The 8,626-nt window shown below is 43.2% G+C and overlaps 1 protein-coding gene across 1 annotated transcript in view; it reads left to right on the forward strand.

Annotated features, from left to right (window-relative positions):
* Positions 1-574: 574 nt before the first annotated feature.
* The window catches only part of bicra (BRD4 interacting chromatin remodeling complex associated protein), a 57,070-nt gene continuing 49,018 nt past the window's right edge, over positions 575-8,626 (forward strand). The window contains 1 exon segment of the mRNA XM_070439227.1: positions 575-668. The gene's annotated coding sequence lies outside the window, so the exon portion shown is untranslated.

Below are 8,626 nucleotides of genomic sequence, written 5' to 3' on the forward strand. Positions count from 1 at the left end.
CCCTGTATACTAATTTACCTTAGTCATGAGTCGTAATTTACCTTAGTCATGAGTTAAATGATCACCGCCTTTTTATTTGCTAGATATCTAGCTTTCGGCCAATCACATAACAAGCTATATTTAATGACAAATAAAATAGCTTTCTCACGAAAGCAGCTCTGACTGAGGCAAAGGAGGATAGCCGTGTATTTGCCTGTATAGGTATAAGGGGGTATTTAAATCATGGTTACCCCAATACCCTGGTTATTACCACAATCTCACACATAACATGCCAATAGCATAATCTCAACCCAGTTAAATTAAGTGATAATGTTTCCATTAGTTTCTAACAGTGTATATAAGCTTATAAAGCTATAACAACAAAAATGCATTACAAAACTGCACAATGTTTCAATATACTTCTGTATGACAGAGCATTCCTTTCTATGTCTATGGTATAAACTGGATCATTGCCTGTTGCACGGGGATAAACGAGTTACTATGACGGATAAACTGGCGCTCAAGGTTCATGGAAGGTTGAGGGATTTGTCGATTGAATGCACACACAACAATGAATTTGAACAGGCGAAGTCAACAGTCGTCTGTTTCCTGCCTGTAGCTGGGTCCTGTATGGAAGCCCGTGCGAGGCTGTCCCGGAGACCCCGCGCTGCCTGCACCTCTCGTCTTGGGTGAGTTTGTGACAATGTAGCAATTTCTCTATTAATCTCAATAACTAGAATAAAGCTACAACATTTGCTGACTGCAAACCTCGATCAAAACTCCGTAGTCCTTGCATGGCAAGGCGTTTCATTTTCCAACAAATTCCCAAGCACACCCCCTTGTCCAAGAGTATTCCAACATTAACTCATATTTTGCTTTCAAGGAGCTAGCTACGCAATTGCATTTAAGGCAAACAGAATAATGCGTCATGCAAGCTGGAGTGCAACGCTGCCGTGCATTATAAACGCGTTGATACTAAACCCGCTTGTGATGTTTTAAATGTCAAATGTATACTACGTCGGAATCTGTTAACACGAATGTTGATAGTCAGTTAGCTACCTAGCAGCTAATGCTAACGAAAAGGAAACTGCACCAAAAGCTTCAAATAGTTAGCAAATTCAGACAATTAGCTACATGCATCAAACGAACATGCGAATTATTTTAGAGGACACTGTAGTTACAGGGGAAAACGACTATCATGTAAATACATTAGATGCATTCAACACTAGTTAGCGTCTCGCAGTGTCCCTCCTTTCATATGCTGTGCACCGCTCATCTCTGCTGGCTGTGCAATGGCTACGACCGCTTCAGCTTGCTACCGACATTCTGGAGAGCGGCAAATGGACCTTTCTCCCCTTTATATAGCACACTGGTGTTATCGGCGTCAATCCGGTGCTCGGGTGTCCGCCTACCTAAACTCACAATCTGATCTACCGTTATCTTGCTACGACTCAGCTTGTTTTTGTCTGACTCGATAAGATCATAGTAGAGAGATTTAAAACATAGCTGCTTTCAGCAACATCTTTGCACAGCTTGCATCAATATTTGGCAACTCTGAATTGAGCTTCTATTCTTTGCTTATATTAAACACATCTATAACAAGAATGATGACGGAGTGAGTGTGAACCGCACACTTTTACCTCGAGTGTATTTGACGTTAATCTATAATCTGTTGTTGAGAACCTATTTGTTATGGCTTTTCAACATCTGCCATATTGTATTTGGTACAAATCATTGGCTAAATTATAGACTTCTAGAATCTGGTAAGATTATGTGGCTGTTGAACAAGTTGAGATAACTAAATTGGTTTTTACCTTAGATTGGAAACTCATGATCAAAACATATAGATCCAATGGTTGTACAACTTGTAAGTTGCTCTGGATAAGAGCGTCTGCTAAATGACTTAAATGTAAATGTACAGATCGGGAGAGGTCTGTCCATAATAAAGAGATGCTTTGCTTTTTTGACCCCACACTCAACAAAGCAAGTCCTGCAGGCTCTAGTTTTATATTGATTGTTGTCCAGTCATATGGTAAAATGCTGCAAAGAAAGACCTAGTTAAACTGCAGCTGGCCCAGAACAGAGCGACATGTCTTGCTCTTTATTATAATCAGAGGGCTAATTATAATACTATGCATGCCAGTCTCTCTTGGCTAAGAGTAGAGGAAAGACACTTATTGTTTTTGCTAGAAATATTAATATGTTGGAAATTCCAAATGGTTTGCATAGTCAATTTACACACAGCACTGAAACACACACTTATCCCACCAGACATGCCACCAGGGGTCTTTTCACAGTCCCCAGGTCCAGAACAAATTCAAGAAAACGTACAGTATTATACAGAGCCATGATTGCATGGAACTCCCATCTTATATAGCGCAAGTGAACAGCAAACCTGGTTTCAAAAACCCAATAAAGCAACACCTCACGGCACCACGTGACCTACTTGTTGTGTGTATGAACTGACATGTATGTGTAACTGATAGATACACACCACATGTTGCCTTGGTGTTTTTAAATGTACAGTACCAGTCAAAAGTTTGGACACACCTACTCATTCCAGGGTTTCTTTATTTTTACTATTTTCTACATTGTAGAATAATAGTGAAGACATCAAAACTATGAAATAACACATGGAATCATGTAGTAACCAAAAAAGTGTTAAACATATCAAAATATATTTTATATTCTTCAAAGTAGCCACCCTTTGCCTTGATGACAACTTTGCACACTCTTGGCATTCTGTCAACCAGCTTCATGAGGTAGTCACCTGGAATGCATTTCAATTAACAGGTGTGCCTTGTTAAGTTCATTTGTGCAATTTCTTTCCTTCTTAATGCGTTTGAGCCAATCAGTTGTGTTGTGACAAGGTAGGGTTGGTATACAGAAGATAGTACTATTTGGTACAAGACCAAGTCCATATTATGGCAAGAACAGCTCAAATAAGCAAAGAGAAACGACAGTCTATCATTACTTTAAGACATGAAGATCAGTCAATACGGAACATTTCAAGAACTTTGAAAGTTTCTTCATGTGCAGTCGCAAAAACCATCAAGTGCTATGAGGAAACTGGTTCTCATGAGGACCGCCACAAGAAAGGAAGACCCAGAGTTACCTCTGCTGCAGAGGATAAGTTCATTAGTTACCAGCCTCAGAAATTGCAGCACAAATAAATGCTTCAGTAGCAGACACATGTCAACATCAACTGTTCAGAGGAGACTGCGTGAATCAGGCCTTCATGGTCCAATAAGAAGAAGAGACTTGCTTGTGCCAAGAAACACGAGCAATGGACATTAGACCAGTGGAAATCTGTCCTTTAGTCTGATGAATCCAAATTTGATATTTTTGGTTCCAACCGCCATGTGTTTGTGAGACGCAGAGTTGGAGAACCATGATCTCCGCATTGTGTGGTTCCCACCATGAAGCATGGAGGTGTGATGGTGTGGGGGTGCTTTGTGGTAACACTGTCAGTGATTTAAATTATTTATTTATTTTTTAATTCAAGGCTTTCTTAACCAGCATGGCTACCACAGCATTCTGCAGCGATACGTCAACCCGTCTGGTTTGGGCTTAGTGGGACTATCATTTGTTTTTAAACAAGACAATGACCCAACACACCTCCAGGCTGTGTAAGGACTATTTGACCAAGAAGGAGAGTGTTGGAGTGCTTTATCAGATGACCTGGCCTCCACAATCACCAGACCTCAAACAAATTGAGATGGTTTGGGATGAGTTGGACTGCAGAGTGAAGGAAAAGCAGCCAACAAGTGCTCAGCATATGTGGGAACTCCTTCAAGACAGTTGGAAAAGCATTCCAGGTGAAGCTGGTTGAGAGAGAATGCCAAGAGTGTGCCAAGTGGTTATCAAGGCAAAGGGTGGCTACTTTGAAGAATCTAAAATATATTTTCCTTTGTTTTACACTTTTGGGTTACTGCATGATTTTATAAGTATTATTTCATAGTTTTCATTATTATTCTACGATGTAAAAATTAAGGAAAAACCCTTGAATGAGTAGGTATGTCCAAACTTTTGACTGGTACTGTATGTACATTGTAAAGTATTTAGCCTGTAATGTATTTTTTGTTGTCGGACCCCAATAAGACTAGCTGGCTAGTTCTTAGAGTCAATGTGGGGATTACCTCGTCTATGCACTTTTTGATGAATCCTGTGACTGTTGTGGTAAACTCCTCAATGTTATGGGATGTGTCCCGGAACATATCCCACTCTTTACTAGCAAAACACTCTTGTAGCCCCACATCACTTTCATATTGTGCGCATCACTGGTACTTCCTGTTTGTAAACAGAAAGCAGAAGGCTATGAATGTCATTTGCCCTGATGGTCTGTGTGAGTAAAGTTAATCAATCAATCAAATGTATTTATAAAGCCCTTCTTACATCAGCTGATATCTCAAAGTGCTGTACAGAAACCCAGCCTAAAACCCCAAACAGCAAGCAATGCAGGTGTAGAAGCACAGTGGCTAGGAAAAACTCCCTAGAAAGGCCAAAACCTAGGAAGAAACCTAGAGAGGAACCAGGCTATGAGGGGTGGGCCAGTCCTCTTCTGACTGTGTCGGGTGGAGATTATAACAGAACATGGCCAAGATGTTCAAATGTTCATAGATGACCAGCAGGGTCAAATAATAATAATCACAGTAGTTGTCGAGGGTGCAACAGGTCAGCACCGCAGGAGTAAATGTCAGTTAGCTTTTCATAGCCGATCATTGAGAGTATCTCTACCGCTCCTGCTGTCTCTAGAGAGTTGAAAACAGCAGGTCTGGGACAGGTAGCACGTCCGGTGAACAGGGCAGGGTTCCATAGCCGCAGGCAGAACAGTTGAAACTGGAACAGCAGCATGGCCAGGTGGACTGGGGACAGCAAGGAGTCATCATGCCAGGTAGTGCTGAGGCATGGTCCTAGGGCTTAGGTCTTCAGAGAGAGAGAGAATTAGACAGCATGCACATTCACACAGGACACCGGATAAGACAGGAGAAATACTCCAGATATAACAGACTGACCCTAGCCCCCCGACACAAACTATGGTAGCATAAATACTGGAGGCTGAGACAGGAGTGGTCGGCAGACGCTGTGGCCCAGTCCGATGATACTCCCGGACAGGGCCAAACAGGCAGGATATAACCCCACCCACTTTGCCAAAGCACAGCCCCCACACCACTAGAGGGATATCATCAACCACCAACTTACCATCCTGAGACAAGGCCGAGTATAGCCCACAAAGATCTCCGCCACGGCACAACCCAAGGGGGGACGCCAACCCGGACAGGAAGATCACGTCAGTGACTCAACCCACTCAAGGGACCCACCCCTCCTAGGGACGGCATGGAAGAGCACCAGTAAGCCAGTGACTCAGCCCCTGTAATAGGGTTAGAGGCAGAGAATCCCAGTGGAGAGAAGGGAACCGGCCAGGCAGAGACAGCAATGGCGGTTCGTTGCTCCAGTGCCTTTCTGTTCATCTTCACACTCCTGGGCCAGACTACACTCAATCATAGGACCTACTGAAGAGATGAGTCTTCAATAAAGACTTAAAGGTTGAGACCGAGTCTGCGTCTCTCACATGGGTAGGCAGACCATTCCATAAAAATGGAGCTCTATAGGAGAAAGCCCTGCCTCCAGCTGTTTGCTTAGAAATTCTAGGGACAGTAAGGAGGCCTGCGTCTTGTGACCGTAGCGTACGTGTAGGTATGTACGGCAGGACCAAATCGGAGAGATGGGTAGGAGCAAGCCCATGTAATGCTTTTTAGGTTAGCAGTAAAACCTTAATAAGTCAAGTCAATCTGGAAAGTTTGAATTTGTCCTTTCAATTTTTCAACCGATTATTAATTCACCGATTTTTTTTCTTCTAGTGATTTTAGTCAAGCTTTGCCTACTAGCGCCATCTTTCCCTAATGTTCTGCTCAGGTCTGTGGGTGGGCAATGTTCTGCTCCGGTCTGTGGGTGGGCAATGTTCTGCTCCGGTCTGTGGGTGGGCAATGTTCTGCTCAGGTCTGTGGGTGGGCAATGTTCTGCTCCGGTCTGTGGGTNGGTCTGTGGGTGGGCAATGTTCTGCTCCGGTCTGTGGGTGGGCAATGTTCTGCTCCGGTCTGTGGGTGGGCAATGTCCTGCTCAGGTCTGTGGGTGGGCAATGTCCTGCTCAGGTCTGTGGGCAATTTTGATTCGATTGTATGGTTACAGTTTAATTTCTCGAGGAAAAAAACATTCTAATGTTGCAAACACAGCCTGCTTCCTGTTGTCACGCGGATTCAAATGTATTTTTTCCCTAAGCATATTTGAGATACTTTACTTCATGATTTTAAAGGCCTGTCGACTTGATGTTTAGTCTACTTCATGTTTTGTGTTTTGGCATGGAAAATCAAGTTTAGTGGCATGGCGATGCTGTGATTAGGTTCAGGACGCAATGAGGAGCATGTAGCCTATAACCTTGGTGGAAGTCTTCTTTCGGCCAGAACAGAAAATGGAGGGGAATACCACAACTTCCCCCTAAATGATTATCACATGTCTGTGGAGGGACAGGTTTCCTAGAGTGTGACGGAGAGCCGTCTCCAAAGCATGTCACCGGCTAACCCATTCCTAGACGCTGACTACCTTTTAGTGCCTATTGACGATATTATCTTCTGGCCGGGGGAGTTTTGTTGCGAGCCCCGACACTCATTCTGCAAGTTTTAAACGCATGGCCTGTGTTGGAAACATACGTTCCGTATCTTTCATATCAGCAAAACGGTAACATTACTACTTTATAAGGTTAGGTTAGTGTTCTCACACGGCCATACTTCTGTGTTACAGCGCTTGTTTAAGGAAGAACTAGGCGGATACCTGTGCTAATTGTCTATCTAGCGTGCTCTGAACACCTGTGTGTAAGCTACCTGGGGAGGAAGTGATGTGGCTCAGCTGGAGCTTGTGGATCTGTGCTAAACTGCTTCAGGAAGTGGTTTTATTTTTATTTGAAAGATTCTTTCTCGCTGATATGAAAGAAAAGGGACATATGTTTCGAAAAGCCATTTCGCAAGCGATTATTGACATTTCTAAACGTTAAAACACAGCAATTGGAATTATAGTCAACACGCAGCTGAAAAGTCTACCCTACGGCGAAGGTTTTTCCAGAACTAGTCACTGCCTAGCTGGTTGGATTCTATGAACTAATATCCACCTTGAGAAAGATATACATTTGATATTGATGCAGTGAAACTGTGAGCATGATGCGCCTCTTGATAGTGTGCATTTTTTAAACATTTATTTAAACGGATTCACATTGAGAATGATTTAGATCTGTATCTATTTAATAAAAGCAATCCCATTCAACTACATAGAGGTCCTCAATCAATAATGTTAACTGCCTGAGTGGCACCAGCCCATCTAGCTGCCTGAGTGGCACCAGCCCATCTAGCTGCCTGAGTGGCACCAGCCCATCTAGCTGCCTGAGTGGCATACTCATTGCATTTGATCTTTAAGGAACAAACCTGATGCGACTCTTAGATCGTTTAGATAGTCATTCAGGTTGTTTTGGTGATTTGGCGATGAGAGACAATCAAAGTTTAGTGCGCTTGCGATGGCTGTGTTAGTAGGCATGTCAGGACGCAATAGAGCGAGCATGTAGCCTATAACCTTGGTGGAAGTCTTCTTTCGGCCAGAACAGAAAATGGAGGGGATACCACAACTTCCCCTAAATGATTATCACATGTCTGTGGAGGGACAGGTTTCCTAGAGGTGTGACGGAGAGCCGTCTCCAAAGCAGATGCACCGGCTAACCCATCCTAGACGCTGACTACCTTTTAGTGCCTAATGACGATATTATCTTCTGGCCGGGGAGTTTTGTGCAGCGCCCGACACTCATTCTGCAAGTTTTAAACGCATGGCCTGTGTTGGAAACATACGTTCCGTATCTTCATATCAGCAAAACGGAACATTACTACTTTATAGGTTAGGTTAGAGTGTCTACACGGCCATACTTCTGTGTTACAGCGCTTGTTTAAGGGAAAGATAGGCGGATACCTGTGCTAATTGTCTATCTAGCGTGCTCTGAACACCTGTGTGTAAGCTACCTGGGGAGGAAGTGAGTGGGTCAGCTGGAGCTTGTGATCGTGCTAAACTGCTTCAGGAAGTGGTTTTATTTTTATTTGAAAGATTTTCTCGCTGATATGAAAGAAAAGGGACAATTGTTTCGAAAAGCCATTTCGCAAGCGATTATTGACATTTACTAACGTTAAAACACAGCATTTGGAATTATAGTCAACACGCAGCTGAAGTCTACCCTACGGCGAAGGTTTTTCCAGAACTAGTCACTGCCTAGCTGGTTGGATTCTATGAACTAATTCCACCTTGAGAAAGATTACATTTGATATGATGCAGTGAAACTGTGAGCATGATGCGCCTCCTTGATAGTGTGCATTTTTTAACATTTATTAAACGGATTCACATTGAGAATGATTTAGATCTGTATCTATTTAATAAAAGCAATCCCATTCAACTACATAGAGGTCCTCACATCATAATTTAAACATGACTGAAAGTGCGCCACCAGACGCGACGTCTTAGCTTGCCCTGAGTAAGGCAACCGAGACCAATCGTAGGCGTTGCGCTGATGGACACCACCCATCTGGCTGCGTAATAGATGGCACCCAGCCCAATCTAGTTG

The sequence above is a fragment of the Salvelinus sp. IW2-2015 genome, unplaced genomic scaffold (genome assembly GCF_002910315.2).
Source record: "Salvelinus sp. IW2-2015 unplaced genomic scaffold, ASM291031v2 Un_scaffold1500, whole genome shotgun sequence".
NCBI lineage: Eukaryota > Metazoa > Chordata > Actinopteri > Salmoniformes > Salmonidae > Salvelinus > Salvelinus sp. IW2-2015.